The sequence below is a fragment of the Ptychodera flava genome, chromosome 2 (genome assembly GCF_041260155.1).
Source record: "Ptychodera flava strain L36383 chromosome 2, AS_Pfla_20210202, whole genome shotgun sequence".
Classification (NCBI taxonomy): Eukaryota; Metazoa; Hemichordata; class Enteropneusta; family Ptychoderidae; genus Ptychodera; species Ptychodera flava.
The window spans coordinates 43,941,474-43,968,268 of NC_091929.1; the positions used below are offsets into that span (position 1 = coordinate 43,941,474).

The window sequence follows — 26,795 nt, forward strand, 5'->3', positions numbered from 1 at the left end:
TCTTTGTGGATTACAGTACGAAAAAGCATGCCAATAATGAAATTATTTTCTTTCGATACCCGAAATTGAACTGACTGCAAGTTTTAGTGATGACTTGTCTTTTGTTTTTGAATTATGAATTTTCAAATGGTTTGAACCTAACTGGTATGATATGTATGTCAAGTATCTACTCACAGAGACTATAATCATGCGTTCAATGGACAAATTGGAACAGCACATGTTAGGCCAAAAAAGAAAAAGAAATGTTTCTGGTCAGCGCGCGCGTCACTTGAACAACAGCGCGTCACCCTTTTTTTTCTGTTTGTGGCCGGCGGCCGTTGCTGACACCAAACCAAATGGCTGAAGAGAAAGAGAAAATTCTTTGGGGGGCATGATCAGTGGTGACTGCATGAACAGTATACCGGTATATGTGACTATATTGATAAAACTATAAAACTGACCCTCCTCCCTCCCTTGAGAGAAAAAAAATAAAAATAAAAAAAAATAAAATGCGCGTCGCCTCACCATTTTTTAAAGAAGGACCTGACCAGAAACATTTCTTTTTTTTTTTGGCCTTACGTATAGCTGGTCCAAGTAAATGCAGTGCAACATACTGGTATGTGTATTTCTCTTAAAACATCTGATTCAAACTACTGGTACGACTGAAATTGCAAAAATCAAGAAAAAAGTCCTTTTCTCTGAAAATCACACAAAACAGTCTCAAGATATTCTGTCACTTTGTGAGGAACAGACTCTCATTATGCGTTTCACAGTTATGTTCAAGGTTCTACAGCTACAAGTATGTTGATTAATATATAAAATACACTTTTCAGAAAATCCTCTGCAGTAATGGACTTTTTGGGTGCTGTGATCTTTCCCTCAAAAATTTTAGTGCAACATTTTACCAATTTTAATAAATTTTTCTGTAATTTGTTGACAATTTTGGATCAATGGACATCACATTTCATTGGCTACAGTTTTTAATCAATACTAAGGGTGGAAAAAATCTGAAAAAAATTTGGCTGGGGAATATTTTATAAAGGCGACAAAAATTGACTTTGGCGCTAAAGGGATTAAATCTTATCTTTATTTTTAATATGTAAATGTTTTGCCCCTGACTGGCTGGACCTGGCAAATTTAATTGAACAAAGCACATAATAAGATGTATTTGATTTTCATGAACTAGCTACCACCGGTATACTGTCAACCTAGTGACCTTGGCTACACTAATCTGATCAGTTTCAAATCTACTGGTGGTACGGCGTGTACTTCCTGAACAAATATTACAAATATTATTACTGTCATGGGTAGAGAGTATTCAAATAAATTGACGCACTAGATGAGTGGTCACAATGGATGAATGCAGTAGCAATGCCGTCTGATGACTGTATCAAAACACCTTAACAGTATGATCACTGCCCTTAGCCTTTAACAATGGTGCTGGTAGTTGGTACAACATCCGGCAATTTCACTTGAAAACAGTCAAAATGTTTTTGTCATCCTTTTGCCCTCTTAACGTGGTACCTACTTTGAAACTGCAAATGTTAAACTGTCACTCAAACTTTCCCCACGAAAACTATAAACCATTCTCTTTCAAAATAAAGAACAAAATTCACAAGTGAACAGCTACCATTATACAAGAGAAATAATTTCTTCAAAAATTTACTGATATGTAAAAATTAAAAACGGCCATAGCTATCCCTCTGTTCACTCTACGGAGTTAAGCAAATTTTGAATTTTCACTAAACAAAACTGAGTCAAGAAAATTTCCAGTATACAGGTATTTACATGAGACCATGGGTTCAAACATGCAGCCTTACAGCAATGATATTGTAAAAGTTTGTGAGTTTAAATTTCTATTCCCCAGGTTCATTCTGGTACGGTGTGAAGAGGAGTATATCTGTCTGAATGTGTGTCACAATGGTAGTATTGCCAAAACACAATCTCGAGAAGTGAGATTGAATTGTGAAAATGCTAAACCACAAATATCCATATCATGCACACATCCAATATCTTTATGCACATGTCATGCCCAACACTGAAATCACCTACAGCCACAAACAAAAAACATGGTACAAACAGTAAATATATCAACGTTTTGTTTTTCTTTCTATTCACAAGTGCAAATTTGAAAAGAACATTATCCAACACTTTTTACATTCAGCTCTTGGATAGAGAATAATTTAACATCCGGTTTTTGCAGCATCTCTAAAACATGCAGCATTACATCATACAGTATTTCAAAGGTGAGACATAATGCACCACCCATTGTTTAAATATTGTGAACACTTTGTAATTACTGTATTCAATGTTCCAATATGTTTCATAAGGGAGTTTACTGTACATTAACAACTTTAACAAAAATGCAGCCTTTGCCAACAAGCTACCTGTATCAGTAGATAATCTTTCAAAAGTCTCTATTGGTAGCAAAAAAAAATTGTTAGTGAACCAAAAAGATGATTCAGTATCATGCCACTGCTACAGAAACCTAAAGAAAACCTTAAGATGAAAAGTCATGATCTAACCCTCCTGTGCTCGCTGTTTACAAGCCAGTATTGTTAATTTTCAGTTTCACACTAAAAACTATTGTACAATAGCTGATCTGCGAAACAACTCTGATTAGAAACATTGTTGACGCATCAAAAGTTACTGAATAACTAAAACATAATTGTTTCTTTTTTTGTAGAATAGATTATTTTTAATCAGTGGAGATTTAATTCTCAAAATTCTATTAAACATGTCGTAAATTTGTAAATATATGTAAATATAACAGTATTACCAGTGACTGAGACCGTTTCAAATGGAATTACAGTCTGGACAGGATCAGATGGTACTTAACAAGAGTTGAAGTGGGGTATAAAAATAACCATGTTGCAATCAAACAGAATAAATTAAAATCTACAAGTATGAGCCATTTTTGTTTACTGTGCACACTGATCAATGAACTGTCCTACTTTACTTTTTGATATGACGGACATAGAAATTCCTCTTTCACAAGTATTGATGGAATTTTCGTTTTAAATTTAGTCCAGTGACTTTCTGAATGTATAAATTTCCTCTTCCACTATCAGCATTTAGTAAGTTACACTATTACAGTAATTTTAACTGCTTCAGACTAGAATGAATCAAGATAAAAAGCTTAACAACCTCAGTTTTTCAGGTTTTTCTGTACCATGTAACAATTTAACAAACAAACCATGAACTAAGAAATAATATGTCATATGATTTTAATGTCAAAATTACTGAAGTTACCAGCTGAAGTTTGAAGTTTGTGAAACCATAAATTAGCTCATTAGCATATAAATTTCCGGTGTATGCATGTGCCGCAGATGAGGTCATGCCTTTACTGGTATCTCCTCTGTAAGCTGGCTTGAAAATGTTACATAGAGCATACATGCCTTCACAGCATGCTTCATGGTTCTCCACACTGCTAATTGCATTTTCATACATGTTACAATGTTTACACAATATTACAGAGAAATACTGAGCAGTAAATACAAAATGCGGCTAGTTTTCAATCGGGTTCAAACTCACAACCTACAGCGTCCAGTCACCTAGGAGCAAGGCAACAGACAGAACTGCTTGGCCAATTCCCCACTCTCAAAAAAGAGTGGTTCAATAACCGGGCTAAGTTGTTACATTTTTCTGACTGCGGCTGCTCCACGTGTTGTAGAGTTCTAAAGCACTCACGCTCGTACATTGTACATAAGAAAGGAAGTGAACCTCTTGGAGCAGTTTTCAATGAATCAATAAGATAATAATCTGTACCACATACTATCCCTAGTACCACCTACTACCGATAGCACTACATGAACGTACACTGTTCACGGAGAGTTTCGCAACCCATACAGATAAATATTCAACTTAAGCCTCTTGAGTGCTGTAATTTTTCCTACCAAATTTTAGTGCAACAATTAACTAATTTTTACAAATCTTTCTGCATTCTTTTTGATAATTTTGGACCACATGGACATCACATTTCATTGCCTACATTTTTTAATAAAAATTTTGGCAAAATCTGAAAAAAAATTGACTCAGGGGTTATATTTGTTATAAAGGTGGTAAAAATTGACTTTGGCGCTCAAAGGGTTAACATATTGGTCCAAGAAAATTTTCATTATGCCTTCTACCACAATCAGATAAAACTTAATTCGGCTGCGACATGAATTGTAAATTACAGTATTTAATGGATATGACATGAATGTTAATATACATGTATCATACCAAAAGTCAGCTTTTTTTTGCTAACAGGGCTCGAAAATTTTTTTAAAAATTCACTTGCCATAGGGCAAGTGAATTTTCAATTTCACTTGTCCGGAAGAAAAATTCACTTGCCCTGAATTTCAGATGATTTAAGGAGTAAATGTGTATGGTTTTATTCATGTCATTGTAAAGAAACAGTAGCTGTAACTTACTGATAAATTTGTATCCTTAGTCTGTGTATCAAAAATAATATCTTATGTAATGTATACATGCACAGTGTTTCAGCCAGCTTTTGCTAGCATGGGACACAGTGACCCATAGTAGGTCTTAATGGGGACAAATTAAATTTTGGGGGACTGTATTTCAATAAAACAACACCGGTACATTGTCATTGTGTGTCATCATGACCTGGTACCTTGTGTTAAATAGGCAAGTCAGGTAGGTGCACCAAGGGTAAGTATATAATAGGCCACCGGTGTTGTGTCAAATTGTGCCCATGTAAAACTTTCAGTATCATTTAGTTTTCTGCTACCACGTGGTATGTGCATAAACTGCAGGGTTCCCCTAAGTCACCAAAATGATTAGCCAACTCATTAGCCAAATCAAAACTCTTGTAGCCACTTTGAGCAACTTTTAAACAGTTAATTATCTCAAGTGTAGCAACAGCTTTCTCGCATTCAGGAGTTCCTAATTTTACAAATCAAGATGCGTTGTATGTTGTTCATGATAATTTTTACATTAAAGAAATATTTGTTTAGTTTTTATTACATTAATTATCTGTGTTTTTATGACATTGAATGGATGGAAATACTTATTCATTTCTAGTGGTAAACTTTTGCCACAAGAAATAATTAGGTAGCAATTCTAAAAATCACTGTAGCAGTGTAACACTGTAGCCCAGGAACATTTTCATTTGATATTTTGATATCATCAAGAAATGTCTGGTGATGTTCACTGTTACATCATTAAACTGGAGGAATCTGCAGAAATATTAATGTGATGATTTGAAATGGATTATGCTTACTTCAACTACTGTTGACAATTTCCCTTTGCCATAACTGTTAATAAAATTTAATTTAAAACTGGCAGTCAAGCTAAATGCCATTAAATTGGAAAGCAAATTACCTTTCATCATAAGATTGTACCTATTAGACCTCCCTAGGTGGTTTCTTTTGCACCATAATTGTGTACTTAAGGGGTCTTCATCATGACATCACATAAGATGACCCAGATTTGACCTTTCAGAAAACCTCAAGTTTTTCTCCTTTTCCCTTGTATTCTGACTCTGTTTGTGAAAGTTTCCTTTAAAATAATGGTTTTTACTATCAAACTGAGTAATTGCAGGCCAAATTTTGATTCAAGCAATGTAGGTAAAACTTGGACTAAAAGGGACGTCGGTACGCGGGACTCACACAGGCAAAGCCAAGCCTCAGTGTATTCACAGTCGCTATACGTCCATGTTGTATTGTAGCACGGTCCGTCCATGAGGGACTGAGAGGGACCCTGATTGCAGTATTGAACAGCAACAATGTTTGCTTCACGTACCAGGGAATTTGTAACTTTGTAGAAAGCAATACATTGCAACTTTGTAGGAAGGAGGGTAAATTGTTTCAACACCTTACAACATTTTATTGTATTAGCTGTAGTTTTCTATTGAGGAGGCATCATGACATGACTTCATGAGAAAAAAAACTTAAAAGCGTGCAAAGACGTCAATATTTTGCCATTTTGTAACCAAGCAGAACAGAGCTATTTTATCAGCCGGCCATATCGAAAGCGGTACACTCAAAGAACTAGAGAGGGTGGCAGCGCGTACGTACAGTGGCCTCATTGAAATTCACTTGTCCGTCGGGCTGGGAGAATGTTGTTTTCACTTGCCCGGACTCAAAATTCACTTGTCACGGGCGTCGGGCGGCGAGAATTTTCGAGCCCTGTGCTAATAATGCAAAATTGGCAGAAAGGGGCATGTCTGAACATAATCATTAACACTGACAATGCTCATTTCAGAACACTGATATCAACAGATTGACAGGCACTGTAGAACTTCATGGACATCCCACCGGTATAACAAAATGTCACCATTACACTTTAAAAAATGTTTCGATAGATTTGTTCAAAAATCTGAATGTACTACCGTATGTTCAAACGTTTTAGTGCGTGATGGTTCCAGTGGGTGATTAAACATGTTAGATTACACAGTGTTGGAATGCTGCGGGTGATTTATAAGAATAATCCATATAAAGCGCTTAAAATTCAGCGGTAGACTACGGTAAGTCTCTTAGATCAAGTGACTTCCAGTTTACACCGTCTGACTACAACACTGACTGGGCAGCAGTCCAATTGACTACGCTAACCATTGAAATATGCATTTACTGGTATTATGCCTGTATATTTGATGTTGATATTTTCTGCCCTTCTGAATTTTTGGAAAAGCCATTATACCCTTATGCGACCTTAATCATAATGAAGTGACCAACTTCCTGAACAGGAAAACATACAGATTTGATTAACACAATCTTTGCTGCGACTGTATAAACATGTATTTTGAGCTGTCGCTACATGAAGGGATGTACATGGAAAAGTGGAATGCAAAGTTGTTGTTGACATAACACGTCTTTGAAGGGTATAAAACAATAGCTACCAGGATTTTTCACTATTCATTTTTGCAGATAATTAACACATATGAAGGCGAATATAATTACCCAAGCAGCATGATTCATGGCATTGATATTTTGTACTTTCTACTCAGACTTGTGTGCACACATTACCTAAAGTCAGACACCTTACTTTGAACAGTGTACAGCAAGTTGCATATACTGTACCTGTATACCAGTATCAGTACCTGTATGAATGTGATAGTCTTTCGTTCCTTTAGTTGAGTTCATAAATTCTACAGCATAATCATCTATGTTTATCTGTGTAGCTCTTTATAGAAATAAAAAGTGCACAACTAATTTCTAATGACAGCTGACAAATTTTTCTCCTTCTCTCTCTCGTATTCATTATGGATACACAGTCTCTAGTTATCTCATGGTTTAATTGCAGAGAGAAATTTAAATACCTTCCTAAAAACCAACCATGAAATATACCAGTATGTTGATATAAAACATATGCAATGAATGACAGTCTCATAGTATTGAACATCCAAATTTGCCATTTCATAACCAATACAGGCAGCTCCACTGTTATACTTTGCTGATGTTACAAAGACAGAAATTAAGTCAGTGTGCCCTCTGAGCCAATATGACGTGCCACAATGCAAACAAAGTGCTGGTGACACAAGGAAAGTTTTTGGGTTTATACATAAATATATCCAGGGCTGACACAACGAAATTTCCACTAATCCTGAAAATGACACAAAGCTTCAAGAAATACATCTTTGTAAGCAGGCACACTAAATTGTGTCATTGCTTTCTGTATCCATGTATTTATTGGGACTGAAAGATATTGTGGACAAAACTTTTTAAAAAATGTTTTGAGGGTTCATCAGTCATAATAGTTACGCCTGACTCCTACACTACACAAATCAACAAAAATACTCTCCATTTGGGGAGTCAGCTGCTCTCTTGAACTTTTTTAGTGCGACCAAAAGTGTTCTTGTGTTTATCCATCGAGGGGCCAAAAAATATTCAATCCGGCTGACCTCCTATTAGAGTTAACCTTGAAGAAAGACCTGTAGCAAACACGTTTTAAGGTGAAATGTTAATACCTGGATAGTAACAGCCACCAAGGTATGTGTATCAGTATGACCTTCTGGGCAGGACAATGATGGATACATTCATAGCAGTGTACAGGACACCGACAAGGCTGAATGAAATCTGATATTTCCAATCAAAATCTGTTTCAGGAAGTTGTTCAATGCTGCTCACATCCATAATGGCTTTAAATTTTGCAGTGAATCATGTTTTCAGTTGTGAAGAGGGAGATTAGGGCTGGGGTGTGGCAAAGCACAAGGCCGAGAGGGTTGGCCCAACCGATTCATTAGTAGCACTATGAATTATGCTATTGTGCTCATTGTAAAGTCAGAGGCTAGAGATAGAGGTGGACAGTTGACAGAAACACAGGGTACCTTGGCTGGCTACTAGCTCTGCATGCAGAGCTGTTTACATGATGTGTTGCTAATGGCACTCATATCATACCCTATCCTACTAACAATTCTGACCTTTGAACTTTATTGTCATTATAACAGCTTTAAACCTATTCGAATATCTCGTTTTAGAAGTTTTAAGTATTTGAAGAACTAGTATTATATAGTATTTTTTTTTTAATTTTGTTATTTTCTGATAAACCTTTCAGCCTATTATTATTTGCATACCAGTATAGGTACTGTACAATAAAACAATCACAAGCAATTACCTGATTTCTTATTGTAGAACAGTGGTTACGACTCTTGTCAAAATATGATGTCCCACTGCATACCAATGCATTATGCAGCAAATATCATTATTAAAAATTGTTATTGGTACAAATAAATTTGGGATATCTTGCTTAGATACAGGTTCTAGGATATGTAGGGAGATCTAAGTTTACATATAGCAGAGTGAAGTCTTCATTTGACATCTCACATTTTACAATTGCATTCTTGGAAGAATCTACAATTCCATCATTAGCTTAATTAAAGTAATTAAACAATAGGAATTACCAGTAGTGCAACATTTCTCACTCATCCAAAGTCTCAGTTGTGAGTCGTCAATTAATGGACCCTAGACCCCATGGTATGTACCATTTGGTGTATGCAAACAGTCCTTGGCCTTACAAAATAAAGTATACCACACCGCACTCTGTTACTGTACTGTACCCGAACTGTGTTTTGATTAACAAAACAAATTATTTTGCACTAAATTCAAAGAGCAATAGAGTACATTTCATGTCAAATATTATACACTGTACCTATCATTGTGATTAAATGGCTTATGATGTTCATTATTGTGAGTATAAATACAGGTACTTGTACCATACGTGTATGTGTAATGCTACATCTATATTTTTGAGGACATTGACTCTTTCTCATATTTTTTTTGTTTTACAGTCTCATAAAATCTTGATGGTGCGGTAACTTCAAAGAGTTTCCACTTTTTGCAGGAACAGAGTGCACCATATTGAAGCAGAATCAAGCATCAACTGTGTCCCCACATGGGAAGTACGGTACATTTTCCCCCAATAACGTTTCTCACATGTGTGAGTGGAATTGAGTAGAGATGGCAGAGCCCACTATACAAGTATGATACATGAGCCTGAAAATGTATCATTTGGAAATTGGTATTTTTCTCTTTTGCTTAAACTTTCCTCAATGAAACTTCAAGACTAGTGTGATGTCTTCGCTAGGTGACTGGGTGCCGAGTGTTGTGAAATAGAGTCCCATCAAATACTGAATTTTCAACCATTCTCTTACCAAATCAAGCATAAAATTTGGAGGTCACAGTGCAATATTTGGTCCTATAGAAACAAGTTACCTTACATTATTCAAAATGGCCACCATCTCTGAGTTAACTCTATGGGGAAAAATGACATTTTTGGTTTTAGAACAATTGAGACGGTGAAAATTTTTCTTACTCCAAGACTAAAAAGTTACTGTAAAAGTTTGAGAGTAGAGATCTGTCCCCGAGGCACATTCTACCTAAATCAGTGCATAGGGATATGTAAATATCTGATTTTATAAATAATAGTGACTGCATATTTACATAACTTCAATAACTCACTTATGTCATTTTCAATCCTGAAATGTATTATGAATAGAGAGTCTATTCCCTTTGTTATGCTTTGAGAATGTTACATAAAAAAGTGATAATTCCAGAGCCAACATCCCCTTTCATGTAGCATTTGGAAGGGACTCTCAGATTCCATTGATTTATTTGTTAAATGGGAATCAGTGAATCTGTTTTGCTATGAACAAAGAATCGGACAAAGAATGACAATTATGAAAGCGGCTCCACTGCTGATTTGCATACTGTAATTGTATACAAGCACAATGATATACCGGTACTAGTAATTGCGATCACTCCGTTTTGTTGTGTGGGTTAAAGCCAACTGGATGAAAAATATGCACTTGAAAAATTAAACAATTTTGTCACAAAATTCGGATTTCGATTTCATTTAGCCAAATTATTTACAAACAAAAATGTTGTATCTCCTCCATACATTGGAACCTGCCACATTGTCAGCAAGTTTCATTATAATGTTACTTCGGTGAAAATATTTGCGTGGTATATCAGAGAATCAGGATGCAAAATGTGTCGAATTGTGTAGAACCACTAGGCCACCGACAACGCATTAAATGTCGAGAGATCTCTGAACCAGGGTATAAGATGTAAACATGTACAAGTAAACATATCATTGAAAAGGGTGTACGGTTTCATAATGACCTGAGAGCATGTGACTGGTATTTTACAGCGCCATCTCTGGTGGATAGGCTTTCTACTTTTGTTCTGATATCACTTATCAGTTTTTATATCGTATATAATTACAAAAAACTTAATTGTATTCACCCTGTAAAGTACCGGTAGGTAACATATTACTACAATAGTTTCTGTCCTTGCGTGTGCATAGAACTTAGAAGAAAGTCGCATTTCAAATTATGACGCCTGACGTAGTAGCTTAAGAAAAATCTTAGCTGATATGCATATTCATGACTACAGGGCACGCTGTGCAAGATATTCAAAAATTAAAACAGAATTGAGGTGGTGTAACCTGAGAGTGTTTACAGAAAGGACAAACTATCAATCACATCGCATCTATCATTAAGGTAGAACGCACCTCGGGACAGACATTTGGACTCTCAAACTTTTACAGTTCCTCTTCTGATATACCACATGTGGGGGTTTATTTTAAAGCTCTTGGTGAAAGAAAACTTTTCACCGGCTTAGTTTTTCGAAATTCGAAAATTTTTATTTTTCACCATAGGGTTAACACAGGCATGGCGGCCATTTTGAATTTCTAATATCGGTAAATCTTGGGTAATTTGTTTCTCTAGTACCAAAATTTGCATGGTGACCCCCTATTTTTATTCTTGATTTTGAAAGAGAACGATTGAAAGATTCCTTGAGGAAAGTTAGAGGAAAAGTTTAAGTCATTCACTTTCGAGGTGCATATTACCTTAAGCTATATACTTTGTGTTATAGACTGTCAGTAGTCCCTTGTGCTTTTTCTGTCTTTTATTAGTCTAGCCTCTCACACATACGACGGTAGGGGGAATCGCAAGCAAAGCATCTGAGGTGCGAGCTGGGCATTCTGCATATATGTTGACCTCGTGCCTTATGGCACTTGCGGCTCGCATCTTCGGCACTTTGCTTGCGATTTCCCAAACATTGTATGTGTGAAAGACTACACCAATAAGAGACTGAAAAGGCATAAGGGACTGTCGACAGTCTATACAAGCATACATTACATTGTCATGGGAAGAGCTAGATTGATTAAACAGAACTTAAAGAAAATCAGGCATTGAGGCAAACGCTCTGAACTTCTTTCATAAAAACTACCATAATTGTCCACTTCTCTAGACAGTATCATACACTCGCAGTGTTTCATCTAGAGAGGGGGACGGGGGATTCCCCTCTGGTGACATGTTGGCACCTGCTAGTAATTTGTCAAGGGGGACCAGGCCCCCATGAAATGGTGCCATTCACACCTTAGAGATACAAATACTAGAAGTAGAACACATGAACTGGTGAATTTCCCCTAAATTTTCTGGTAAAGGGGAAAATCCCCCTGTTAACACCATCCTGGATGAAACACTGCACCAGCGCACATATTTGCTATTAATATTTGTAGTATACTCATGCAGGGCTACTTCAAAAGACGAACCTTGCAAGAATGCTCAATATGTTAGCGCCATATGGCATGTTCCTAATTGCTATGATCAAACTATCCTTTCACATGATACAAATGTTGGGCAAAAATTTTGGCTGCGATAACATTATTTTATATAATAATTGTGCAAATATAATAATTGTGCAATTATAAAAGTGCATCGTTTGGGTATTTTTGTAATAACAGTATTATTCATGACTACTGCATCAAATGGACTGGGGATTGATGGTTTTAATGCCAGTTAAACAATTTCCTTTTGATTTATAGCGCAAGTATGGAACGCTAGCTTGTATGAGCTTCTGGATAGTCTGTGAACAGGCCTGTGAACTACATATAACAATATATAGAGCATGAGACTATTCTTGCGAAGGTTCAATGGGTCCCTTAAAACCGCTCAACAATGAACGCACAGTGAGGCTGCCGCAGATTGCATATTGGACCCGATGGGTGATGCCTGGAAACTATAAATATTATTGAACAGGCGTTCAGTACACCTTTTTAGGACATGCAAAATTCTATTGTTCTCCACTGTATAATAATGAATTATATTGTATAAGAAATGTTGGCTATGTAACTTAATTATTGTATGAAAAGGAACCACAATATCCACAGACTGAATGCCACTTACACATGATTTTTCACACTTTATAGGACTATGTTAACTTACAATTATTGTCTTTTCAAATTCAATTACTGGGTATATTGACATGAGTGTATGACAAAATGGCTGCATGCAGCCATATTGGATTTCATCTCAAAACAAATTCATCTATATGCAAGTCACAGATTATACCTTCATCACGTAAATTCAAACACTAACAGTCCATGACGGGACGCTTTTATCTAAAAAACAGTGCACTTATTTGGCTCTTTCTGCACTGATAATATGCAATCTAAAGTATTATATCAGATATAATCAGACATTACATAACGCTTACTCAACAACTTCAGATACCAATAGCTTGGCCGGTACTACTTTATGCCAAGGTATTGTACTGTGAAGCGGCACAAACTCAGTCTCGTGTAAACCTAGCCCTGCGTACAGGTCTGTGTGTTCCCGGCGTTATACGGCCTCCACCACAGCCCTGCAAGGTCCATAGAATAACTGGCGAGATTCAAAATGGCGATCTCCATGGGTAAACAACTTGTCGAGTACGTATATGTTTCAGAAAACGAGCGGTTTTGGACTTTAGGAGAAGTTAATCGCATCTTTTCTGGGGTCGGTTAGGAGGTAATGGTAGTCAGGGAAAGGATTTTGCCCCGATAGAGCAGAATTTCGGCCAAAAAGAGTCTTTTCGTTGCGGTCCAGATCTGGACCGCATTGTCGCCAGTCATCTCCATGAACCGTTGCAGGGCTGTGGTGGAGGCCGTATAACGCCGGGAACACACAGACCTGTACACGCAGGGCTAGTGTAAACCTTGACAACAGTATTAACATTTCAGGACATCGGAATTTGTTCCTACTTTTATAAATTTGAACTAACATATGGCTTGTAGTATATTTATAGGTCCTATTCTGTGAAAATTAGGGTACAATGTTCAAAGAAGTTCAAGGCGAACGATTATCTGTATGAGTGAAGTGTGTAAGGCACAGATGTCTTCCCTGTACACCCACTTAATTACTATCTCTAATCACATATTGCAAACAGCTTACGAGATGGCAAATAACTTTAATTAGGAGCCCCATACCCTTGAAACCCCTATTTCAAGGGGTGAATGTGCATTGAATATGCATTGTGTTTTAGATGGAAACGTCCCCTAATGCTCTCTGTGTATATCAGTTTATATAATTACGTAAAACTCTGAACAGAACATGAACACACATGTTAGTGTGGAATGAATCTTGTTGTTCTGCTACCTTGTTTAGATTTTGTAATAAAAAATATCAACCAACATACCCATGATTCTTTCATGCTCTCGCAATATTTACATTATAGTCCACTGGTACAATGCACTTGTTGATGTTTGTACTGGAACTCAACCTCAACCATATTGCTTTTGTTGTTGTGCTTCCGAAAAAATTCAATGCATAATCTTTTATGAAACATAGTCGTAAACCACGCGCCTCTTTACGGCAACGGCTCAGCGCTACTTTTGCGTAGGTCTGCGGAGCGGAAATTATTGCTCTGGCTCGCGAGAAGGTTATGAAAGAACTATTGTGAAAACTTCCCAAATGCACACGTGCTGGCTGGAATGGAGGATGGAGTGCCATGCTTTGTTGCTTAACGTATTTCATCCAGGCATGTGAAAATGCCTAATATGATGAATTTTAACCACAATAACGTTTTTGTAAATTCCATTTATTGAAGGAAAGAGACTATCCATGCTGTTCACACATAATGACAAATTGGAGATAAACTGGCAAAATATCGAAAGTCAACTTTAACAATTTAATTCGCTGGTAACCTAACTTGTTTGTGTAATAAAATCCATTATATCACTCAAGGAAACCTGATGGAGTATCTATTATTTGATACAGGAAGTATCCTTGAACTCTTGACCCACTACCCTCTGCATGAACTTTGCTGATTAATTTGAACCCATTGTGTTTTCGACATTAAATGAAAATACATGAATGGTGAACCATATTTTAGGATTATGTACCTACATGTAGATGCAAGACAACTCCATTTACATGACAGAGATGTACCGGTACCCTACGTTTCTGGGCAAGAACCTTCAAGAAATGATTGGCAAAGTGTGGTAGATTGACATGCAGAACAGTATATGGCTTATCTTGCACAAGCGTAAATGAAAATTATGACTTACTCTTCATTGCAGAGTTGTAGCATGCTAAAATGACTGATTGTTGACCTAGAAAGTTCTTTCAAATCTGTAAATAAGATGCCAAAACAGTGTGTACAGTTGAAGTTCACTGTTACCCGAGTGATGAGAGAGCCCAGAGGAAGCTGACACCAGGACACACAATGAGATGAATATAATTTTGATGCAACGTTGCAAAGTTGAGAAGTATTTGTACTTCTAAGCATATTAAAATAAGCCTCAGTTTTGGATGAGTTGACATCGTTTTGATATCCACAGATACTTGAAATCTAATCATGCATCAATTAGCACAAACTAACTGTCTATTTCAAGTAAAACAACAATCTAAATTTCAAAGACTTTACTCTATCCCATGCAGCCCTCTGTTGCCATATTTTTATGATTACTTTAGCAGACGGGGAGGAGACGAAACTGAGCCTTAATCTATTCAATATAATTCCTATCAACAGGTCCACAATCATTACTGATAACAATGGGTTTGGACCAAACTAAGATGGTGAAGGGGTTAAAAGATGGATAAATACTGCCATCAGGTATTATTGATTTTGCTGTTAAGGAGAAGATGACCAGAATTTTATTTCCATGGTTCTATGGTTAAAGCTGATAAATGATAAAGATGAGAGGACAAAATAAGTTACAACAACTGCAAGGAATAGATCTGTGTTAGCAATCCTACTGGAGTCTCTTTACGATGAAATCCACGTGTACATTTGGATAAGGACTGTAATCTCCATGGGCCTGAAAATTGGTGAATGAATTCTGTTTTCATTCATAAAATTCTGAAAATTGTCCTTAAATGACTTCGCTTAAAATTGGCAAGATGCCAGCTGGCTGGCTGCCAATCTGCTTGTCAACATTGCCTGTATGCTCATTAGAAATAGGGGTACGCAGTACCTCACCATTTGGAGTGCACAGCCCAGGAATCAGACTGTTCAGTATACAGTTTTCCCGAACCCTGGCAATATTCTCCACAGAGTGACAGATTGGCAAAACAATCAAGATTTTATTTATACCTCTCTGAAAGCCCTATTACCAAATGTTACCACATGTTTTTGTGAAACTTTGACAACAACACCATTTATTATCATAAAAGAAGTTTAGAAATACACGTAACTTTTTGTGAACCAGAGCAAAAGGTAACAGCATATTGCCAGACTTCGCATGGCATCATATGCCTCGGTGACAGGTATCCAGACTCTAAAATTTTTATAACTCTTTGTAGTTTCAGCAAACTTTTTGAAAAGTTTCATTTTTGAAGGACTCATTTCCTTAAATTTGACCATTGTATGTCAAAAGAGCTAAAACACACCAAGAGTAGAATTTTAAAAGTATTTGTAGTGATGCTTACCATCAATGAAAGTTGTGTGCAGTTCTTTGGCAACATGCCAATTGGCACATTGCCAATTTCTGGAAATAATCCAGGTGTCCAATACACTATCTTGTTTACAATCTAAAATGCAGCTGCAATATAGCAATCCATTGTCCTAACCTCATATTTTCATCCCGTATGCTGCAAATAATCCCAAATTTCTGCATATTCTGGCCACACATTTATAAGTAAACAATGAACAACAAGGAAAGCATTACACTTACAGGAAGAAATTGTATCTCTTAGTCTTACCAGTGAGGTATTAAATTTTTGTGTTGAACAAGAAATAAACTTTCACTTGGGATGGATGCAGACACATCAAGTCTTATTTTTTTGTTGCATTTTACAGAAACCTTACTTTAATTTTCTTTCTTTTTATGAATTTTCTCAGATTTCTATCTATAAACCTGCACCTTAGCTATTTCTAGATGAAAAATTTATGCCAGCATGAGTAAATATGTTGATAGCAAACTAGAAAAATTTGTGAAAAAATTCAGTAATAATGAATAATTTTTCTGGAATTTTTTGAATTTTACCTTCTCATTTGTTCTAATTTTGAAACCGAAAATTAAATGACATTAATGAATGGGATACAACCAGAAAAGTGTGTTTCTGCAGACATTGTTAGATCTAACATGTTCCCTGGTATGCTGTTATTGTTTTTTGAAAGTGGTATTGGTGTCCTTGAAATTTGCATGCATGGATGCATGTAATGGCCTTGAAATCTGCATAAATTTGCATAATACCAAAATCAGTACACCTACCAGCATGGTCGCAAGAAAAGCTGTCCATGGGAAAAAAAGTACCTCAACACACAAACTGTACACTGTACAAACAAAAATTTTGAAACAAAAAGTTATCTTGTTTTCAGCAAAAGCAAACAGAAGAAATCTATTTCTGAACTGCTTATTTAAATTTTTAATAAACTGTTCACATGGAAATGACAAATTAAACATGCAGTGCTTGAAGCATGACACATTTAATATTCTTTTATGCAAATTAATGTATTAACTATGCAAATTTACATATACTGACTCATTACCACACAAGAATATTCATGTAACCTAAATATTAACTGTTTTCATTCATCGGGCACAGCTCCCCTACTACATCTGTGTTAATTGATGCTTTCAGATCATTGTCCCACAAATCATACCAATAAAATCTTTATTGTATTTACTTGATATGCTTTCTCTGAATGCAAATTTTACACATCCACTTTTTTGTGATTTCATTATTCATATTGAAAACTATATTTTCAGATGATGTTGTGCATCTGGTGTCAGCTTAGCGTTATTGTTATATCAGAAGACAAGCAACTGTGATAACAATTACACTACATAGACATTTCTGGCAGTTTTGAAAAAGTAAATGAAAATTTGGTGACTATTCTTGTGTAACAATTAGTCTAACAGCACCAAAATAACTTTATCACCAAACTACACCAGGGCTGCTTTGCGCAGTTTCCACAAAATTTTATAACCAGTATCACAAAAATTTAAAATTGCACTTTGTCAATTGAAACTATCCTTATTGCTGGATTTGGGGGTGGGAGGGGAGGTTAGAGAATATCTTCAAGGACAAATGTATGGTGACAGTGCATGATTTCACGCCTATTAATATTTTCTGTTGAAAATGATACTTAATGGGACAAAGTCTGCCATTTTTCATGAATTTTGTTTGATACGAGTTACTACTTATATTGTTTGACATGTTGAAAGATACTGAATGAATGGGTGACCATGCATATATTTGACCCCGGTTTTACGGTAGACACAATACATGAAACTATCGCGAAAATGAATTAATGGTCATGACCATTAATTCATTTTCGCCATGGTTTCCTTTAATTTGTCTAAAACCGGGGTCAAATATATGCATGGTCACCCATTCATTCAGTATCTTTCAACATGTCAAACATATAAGTAGTATCTTGTATCAAACAAATTCATGAAAAATGGCCGACTTTGTCCCTTTAAGAAAGAATGTACCCCCTCCCGGCCAAGAATGAATGAAAGCAAACTGCACAATATAATTTACAAAGTAAAGCTGAGTACATTATGGAGTGCAAAGTTTGCTTGAGTCCATAATGGGACAGGTACATTATATTGCTATTATTTTATAGTTTTGGCAATACCAGTGAATTTGAAGATGTAGAAAACATCTGTGTCCACAATACTGGATAATTGGATACATTATTAGTAATAATCTGAGAATATGATGTCACAAAATTCACTGGTATTGACAAAGCTGTAATATAATAATTTTATCATTTGCTTTGCATAAATGAATAGCATTCATACTCTGCCCTCTCCTCTCCTCTACAGCCCCCTCCCTCCCCACCCTCAAAAGTGTACAAGTTCAATTCGGCACAATGGCAAGCATATGGAGTATAGCAGATTGGCAACATGCCAAGTAATGACAAACAACTGCCGCTCTGCTTGTGTGTGTGTAATCTCCAGCCTGCCAGGTCATTGACCCTAAACAATAACAACTCCACTGTGGGTAGGAAGTGGTCTTAGCGGATTTGGCTAATCTGCCCTGTCCAGACAAAGAAAACCACCGTAAGATCCTAAATTAGAAACCAGAGGGCACCATTAGAGGTAGGTGTTGACACTTTTATTTGTAAATAATGAAGCATATCGCCTTATTTGTGTTCAACACTACGACTATACCGAATCTCTGCATTTTTCATGCAGTCTGTTGACGTAGAAAGGCAAATGTTTTGTCTTTGGGCAACCAAGCTTCTATACCAGGTCAAGTTGTATTGCTTCAAGCTGTACCATACGGTACATTCCTAGAAAATTCTAAGTCAAACACATTACTGAGTACATGTAGTTACACATGAAGTTCATAAATTATTGCCTTTTTACATCAAGAATTAAAAATGTGTTTCAATGAAGCTGTTTAACCCTTTCCCCCTTTCACCTCCATGGTTTGGCCCAAACCCATTGTTATTGATGATGATTGTGGATGTATTTACTGGCAATTGGGGTTGAACATGTTAAAATCAGCAAAACTTTGCCATCTTTGTCAGTCCTCTTCATTCTCATGGCGACAAACAGCACACACATTTTGCAGATTGAATATTTGAAGAGGAAATGAGCAAAGAACTCATTGAACTTGTTAGTAGTTTGAACAATCTCCCCTCAGTTGCACTTAAGTCTCCCCTATATATGACCCTTTCACCACAATGGTTTGGCCCAAACCCAGTGTTATCAATAGGGAGTGTGGATCTGTTCACAGGAAATTTGGGTAGTACTAGAACAGGGTAAAAATATCAATATTACAAAATAAGATGATGTGAAGCAAAAACCCTTTGTTTTGTTCTCAAAAAGAACAATACAACTTTCAAGAATGGATAACAAACAGATTGTTGAATTCATTTCTCACAGAAATCATGAGAGTGTAACGAACTATTTATTTTCAACTTTATCACAAAATTAATTACAAAGTTATTTTCCAGTAAATTACAATATTATGATAATAAAGCTTGTCTGGACTTGTGCTCCTTTGCAGTGTGTAGAGTATTTTGCTAAAATGTTAACAGCAAATGAAAGAAGGCAGTAATATTGAAATTTATCACTCTTCTTAAAAAAACATCTTTTGCATTGAAACCTGTGAATCATAAAATATGCTGGTAAGTCAATGTGGCACTATGTTGGATTACAACTACTACTCAGTACTCAATGATGACATAGATGTTCTGACAATTTCAAATTTGGACAGGGGGGAAGACTGTTACCAAACCCCAAATATATGAGTTTTTCTACCATACCAGATAGTTTTAAAATTGCATTATTGAAAGCCAAATTATGCATATAATAGTGTTGCTCAAACTTGAAAGTATTTCAGATGGCAAAACAACACATGTCTTCATATTCTCATTCAACACAATTGATGATTGTTGGAGACACCATATGATTGCATAAATTCTTTCATTAAGAGGTCTTTCTAACCTTTTGAATAAACTGAATGAGCTGCTTCTGTGTATAAACCATAACACTATCCAATATCTTTTGAACAACTCTGAAAAGCCATTTTTTGACAAACTGAATAAGCGTTCCATGCTGTGCTACAGTACAAACAATTACTATTCTGGGGTGTACTGGTGTTTGAATGTTTATAGGGACAGCTCCTTCAGAGAAGCTCAGATACACAGAATGCGCCTCCATGACACATATTTGGACTTTCAAAGTTGTACAATTCTATTCTGATCAGCTACTTGAAGGGGCTAATTTTTAAAGCTCTTAGAGTAAGATAAATTTTCAGTCTTAGTTTTTTGAAGATCGAAAATTTAATTTTTCCTCGTAGAGTTAACACAGGGACTGCAGCCATTTTGAATTTCAGATGTCAGTAAATGTTAGGTAATTTATTTCTCTGGTACAAAACTGGCCCGAAGACCCTGGTTTTCATTCTTGATTTGTTAAGAGAATGATTAACCGTGAAGAAAGTCTTAGCTTTCAAGTTGCATACTAAAACTGCAAGGAATAGGGGACCCAATGTGCTTCAGGTGGGTTTCTTTTTTATCTCCACATTAACTGTCCATTTTTATCTTGACTGTCCCCGACACAGCACTACCTGTTAAATCTTTCTTGGTTCACAATGACGTACATGTATATCTTTCAACTAGCGCTAATTGCTGGACTTATATCAACATGGTTCCACAATATATCAACATGATAGAACATCACTATTGTCATTAATCCTTATTCTCCAGGGGTACAACAGGTACCACACTGAATTCCAAAGTTTTGATCAACTTGCAGATTGATCGTAGTAATCTTCCACAACAGCCTTTTAATTTTGATCTAGCTTCTGTTAAATGCACAACAATAGACAACATGTAAATATGGATTTATATTTGTTAAATGCCAAATGTAGACCACTTATGATTACCGGTATAATGTTTCTGAATGTAAGCTAGTTATAATTATTGAGTTGTTTTTGATAATTAGTGATAACTGTTGAGTTGTTATTTATAGTTGGTGATAATTGAGTTGTTATTGATAATTAGTGATAATTATTCAGTTGTTATTGATAATTAGTGATAATTATTCAGTTGTTATTGATAATTAGTGATAACTATTCAGTTGTTATTGATAATTAGAGATAATCATTGAGTTGTTATTGATAATTAGTGATAATGATTAAATTGTAACATGCATGAATGACACATTAAAACAAAATTAACCTTTTGTAGAAACACAAGACTACTATCACTGTTATTGCTCTTTTTATTTAATTATTGTTGTTTTGACAGTTACCTATGGGGTTCTATCACAGATGCCATCTTTACAATTGTATTTACCGCTTTACATCAAAAGTTAAGTTTCTCAACACAAAGTCAACCTTGTGTTCCAAAATATCAATATATGGTATGACCTATTGAGAAGTGTGACAATGGTATGGTAAAATGCTAAATTCAAAAATTATCTGAGTACCGGTATTGACATTAGAATAGTGATGATCGCTATTGTAGGTTTGATATTAAAAATAATATCACTCACATGACATTGGCTTTCATTCACAGAAATCCATACATTTTCTGCCTGTTGGACACGTGCATTTATATTATTGCTGCAGTTTACAGTGGAATTATCTCTTTACATGCAATTTTTTTCATAGTTTAAGGTAGAACTTGCCACTTGAGACAGATTTGAGACAGATATTTGGACTCTCAAAGTTTTACAACTTTTTCTGATCTACCACTTGTTATGGTTCATTTTAAAGCTCTTGGTGTAGAAAACTTTTCATTGGCTTAGTTTTTTGAAATTCGAAAAATTTTCCGTACAGTTAGAACATGGATCGCAGCCATTTTGAATTCTAAATATCAGTAAATCTTGGGTAATTTGTTTCTCTAATACCAAAATTTGGGGGGGTGACCCCAATTTTTATTCTTGATATTGAAAGGGAATGGTTGAAATATTCCTTAAGGAAAGTTTGAGCAAAAGTTTAAGTCTTTCACTTTCAATTCAAGGCACATACTGACTGAAGTCATGACATTTATGATAAGAATGTACTGATGTTGCAATGCCTGTAAAGGCATGTTCCACAGTCTCAAAAATTTTGGGCAATTTTTTATTTACAAATTAATAATAATGTCACTATAACTTTAAGAATCTGCCAAATATGTTTTCAATATTGTGAATTTTGGTAAATGTTCAAAATATGATCCTGGATCTGTCATTCATCCTACAGACTCCATGATTTACCAGTACAGGTAACTCGCACCATAAGAGTACAGACTGTATCTGGCCAGAAAATTTTGTGAAAAAAACATTAATCGATATAAAAATATTTCCAAAAGGAAAATACACAGACTGTAGAATGAAAATATTTCCTGACTAAAATATTGAAATGAAGAGATTGCCTTTGGCAGTCTAGACTCGAACAATAAATTAAATCCCTCGTTACGGTAACTTCCCATCAGCACAGATGTGTTTGAAAAGCAATTGCATCAGTGATATTTTGGTCGCTGACTGATGTCATGTTTGTGTGCAGGTAGAGTATGCGTGTGTTTAACGGAACAAAAGACATCGGAAGCAGAAAACTGCCGTCACAGATACGACTGTGGGATAGGGTGCACAAAAGCTGGTAGGTGTTGCCCATGTACATTATTTTTGCAATTACCGGTACCACATACATGTAGTTAGTTGTGCCCCCCACCCCCCACCCCCACCATGTGCTATACCTTCTCAAAGATCACAAACTCAAGATGTGCTTTGTGTTGCCTGTATTGGTCACACAGAAAGTAACCATTTCATGTGACTATCACTGCCCTGAGGGTGATGATGAAACATAGCTTCATTTGTCAGCACATTTTGTGCCTCTGTAGTGTAACTCTCGGACCAAAACAATGACCAGGAACTGGCCAGGGCCAATAATAAATTTCCGTGTTGTGAATGAATTTGATCCACATTCACACTTAGTCCTTTGAAGTCAGTGCCTTGCTGGCACCGGGCTGAAACAATTACCATGGTAACAGTCCCCATGACCTCTGACACTGTGCTTTGAATATGGTGTAATAACAGTTAGACTTTGACCTTATGAGGACTACCCAGTAGGGCTGGTATACTTGCCACCATACATCATGTAATCAAGGGCTTGCACAATTCTATACCAGGATCAATAGCAACCTGGACAAGCTAGTCTAACTCTGGTCCCAATTGATTATTTTGTGAAGACTTATATGGGAAGTTACAGGACCGTGGGTGCACAATAGGGGATTACTGATGACGCCGCCATTTGCATACACTGGGCGGGAGTTTTTGAATTCTCATAGTATCGCTTTGACCGTATGATAAATTTGAATAATCATGATGGGCACTTTTGTGACATATGCAAAGAGGGGTCAAATGGTCGTGCAGGGAACACATTTTGAAACATATGCGTTCTCTGACAAAAAACGGAACAGTTTTTCAGTTTATTTTCCATTCAAGGTTAGTCGCTATGTATTCACAGACATCACATGCAAGATTCAATGACAATGAACGCCTGAAACATGACAAAATTATGGGATTCTGGGACCAAACACGACACATCCGATCAGTAGCGTGGCTTTTTTACATTTGCATAGATTTTACAATAATCCGGCTTTTATAGGGCAAGTTCCTGTTTAAAACCTACACTTACTTAGGTCCTAAAAGTCGCCTAGTATAAACCCCACTTGTGTTAGAGATGCTCTTTGCCAGATTGACACCTCGTCTGTTAGCTGATCAGTTTAAATGCCTGAAATCAAGAAACCATACAAAAAAACAAATCACTGAGACAAAGAAAGGAAGTCATGTCAGAGTCCTGCTGTTTCTCATGCACAGTATGATTCTTACAATGCTGGTCATCCTTTCTTTACTCTCTATGCCTCTCTCTTCTTTTGGCAGAGAATTAAACTTTCCCAAATTGTTCTGACTTTATGAGGAACATACATCCAAAATTGTTAAGTGCACACCGGCACACTACTGGTATGTTGTATATTTGAGGTTTCTAATAATACCCCTGTATTAATTGCATACTACCACATAAATTGATGTCCCTACCCAAATATTGTTTTTCTACTTTCAATTAAGGATTGGCAAAAACACAAAATTACAATAATTGATGTAACATCATATACTGGTAGTTGATGTAATCCACTATACCGGTATGAAGCCACAGTGAAGCAATATAGGCTTTTTATCTGCAGAAGGATGTGATACAGCTGAAAGACTGTATTTTATTTGATATTTGATCAATGTTATAAACTAAAATTTGCTATTTCCTTGAACAAAATCTTAATTTGCATAAATTCAGTTGCATGATTTATTATACCAATAGTCCCCCTCATTTGGAAAAAACTCCCTCCCCAACTTTCAAAAAGAGGGCGACAATCCCCGTAAGCCCTTGTGAAAGAAACCTGAGGAAAACACTACATACATGTACATGTCAGTGCCCTTCAGCAAGGTCATCTGAAGATAAACATAACATATATGGTTCTATGTTCATAACAATCTCATTTGTAATAGTGACGAATTCACCCTTGCATAGCGTTGTACCAGGTACATCATCACTTGTATGAAATGTGATCCTTGTACGTAACGCAATCTATTTCATTAAGTACCCAGGGTCAATACCCTCTAGCTCATCGACCTATTTCTTCACTGTATAGAGGCACTGCATCAACAACACCAGGTTACTTCAGGTTAAACAGTTTGTATGCAAATGAGTTACCGATGAGTTGACTTGCCTGTGAGAGAACAGAATTTTCAGGTGTAATTCTTGAAATACTGAAAGCCAGCCAACCTTACATATTTTGTTAAGTCAGATAAAAGTCTAAAATTTTGATCTTCTTTGGAAAAGCCGTTAATCATCATACAATAGCCCTTGATAATTTTGATGAGAAATTTACATTTCCTTTGAAAATCTAGCCCTTGATAGGAACACAGAGCCAGATATTTGAAGTACAAATTGAATGCAGCGGAGAGTGGATGTTGCCTTGAACTCAATATGCCATACATTACGGACCAAGGTGAGTGAGTACCGGATATACTGGAAATTTTCTCTTTATACTGACTGGGGGAATTGTAACCCATGTCCCTTAGGGTATGATGACAAGTGTAAAAGATATTTTAGGTGCTTGCTCTTGTCATAACTATGTGGGGTCTTCTGTACAGTCGCTGTGAACATGTCAGGTGACATGAAATAACAAATCAACAATCACCTTGTATATTACATGATATTTACCAATGATTCACTTAATATCATTGGCCACACTTCTACATCTTATGTGTGAATACAACCCGTTGTAATTACTTTCTGGTTATTTTCCCCTATCAGTATATTCCAGAAGTGGTCCAACCTGGTTCAAATCAGATGTAGAGATGGAGACATTTCTCATTTCTATCTTTAAGTATTCTTTGTCGTTCTGGCTAACTGCTAGTCGCCTCACTGTATCTGACCCTCTACCATAGGAGATTGCGGTTACATCTTTGCAGGAGCCAATCAGATTGCATTTATTGAACACAATGCTGCAATCCATAACATGTAGCAGTTGTAAACCACTTTCTGATTGGTAGGCAAGTCTTGCTGATGTGTATAGATGTGAACGTGATGTCCCATGGCGGTGGTGAAAGTGTAGTGCGGTGACTAGCGTATGAGAACGGCACAGAGCGAGCAAAAGAGAAAATATCAAAGTCTCTACATCTGAATTTAAAGTGCAAATTTTGATACTAGAGAAACAAATGATCCAAGATTTATAGATATTTAAAAGTTAAAATGGCCATCATCCCTGTGCTGAATCTATGGAGTAAAAGAAAATTTTTGAATTTTGAAAAACTAAGCCAGTGAAAAGTTTTCTTACACAAAGAGCCTTAAAATGAACCCCTAACAAGTGGTATAGCAGATAAAAATTTTAACAGTTTGAGAGTCTGAATATCTGTCCTCGAGGCATGCTACCTTAATCTGATTGGTAGTTGCCCAGGATCATCATAGAAAACAATATGGCCGTACAATGGTCAGGGCACTGGAACAACACTGGGCTGATCACCATGAAAACACAGGAGTATTCTTAGGGGGTCCTCCTTAGCTTTTCAAAACAACCGCTCCCCTAGCATCATATTGATTTGTGTTTAATGCGGGCACAGTCTTGTTCAGTCTTGCCTAATGATTAATAGTAAAAAAGTGACAATATTTACAGTCTTGTAAAAACAAAGTCTCCAAACTATGGGTTTCTTACAATGTATGAAATAAATTTCTGAGTTTTGTTTGCTTTGAGGTAGTATGTGCCTCGAAAGTGAAAGACTGAAACTTTTGCTCAGACTTTCCATAAGGAATCTTTCAACCATTTTTTTCAAAATCAAAGATAAAAATAAGGGTCACCATGCAAGTTTTGTACTAGACAACAAATAACCAAAGATTTACCGATATTTGAAATTCAAAATGGCTGCCATCCCTGTGTTAACTCTATGGAAAAAAATAAAATTTCCAAATTTCGAAAAACTGAGCCGGTGAAAAATTTTCTTACACCAACATCTGTAAAATGAACCCCAACAAGTGGTATATCAGAAAAGAATTGTAAAAGTTTTGAGAGTTCGAATATCTGTCCCTAGGCATATTCTACATTATGTATGTCACGTTACCCAACATGCACCAATGAAATACTAACAAAAAATATTAGTTT

At 36.2% G+C, this 26,795-nt stretch overlaps 1 protein-coding gene and 1 long non-coding RNA gene across 2 annotated transcripts in view; one reads left to right on the forward strand and one right to left on the reverse strand.

The window, feature by feature from the left end:
• Positions 1-26,795, reverse strand: part of LOC139121738 (bcl-2 homologous antagonist/killer-like) — a 59,893-nt gene that overhangs the window by 27,552 nt on the left and 5,546 nt on the right. The gene's annotated exons all lie outside the window — the stretch shown is intronic.
• Positions 18,578-25,824, forward strand: LOC139121786 (uncharacterized). The gene is made up of 3 exons (XR_011549350.1): positions 18,578-18,744; positions 22,646-22,738; positions 25,045-25,824. It is a non-coding gene; the product is annotated as an uncharacterized lncRNA (long non-coding RNA).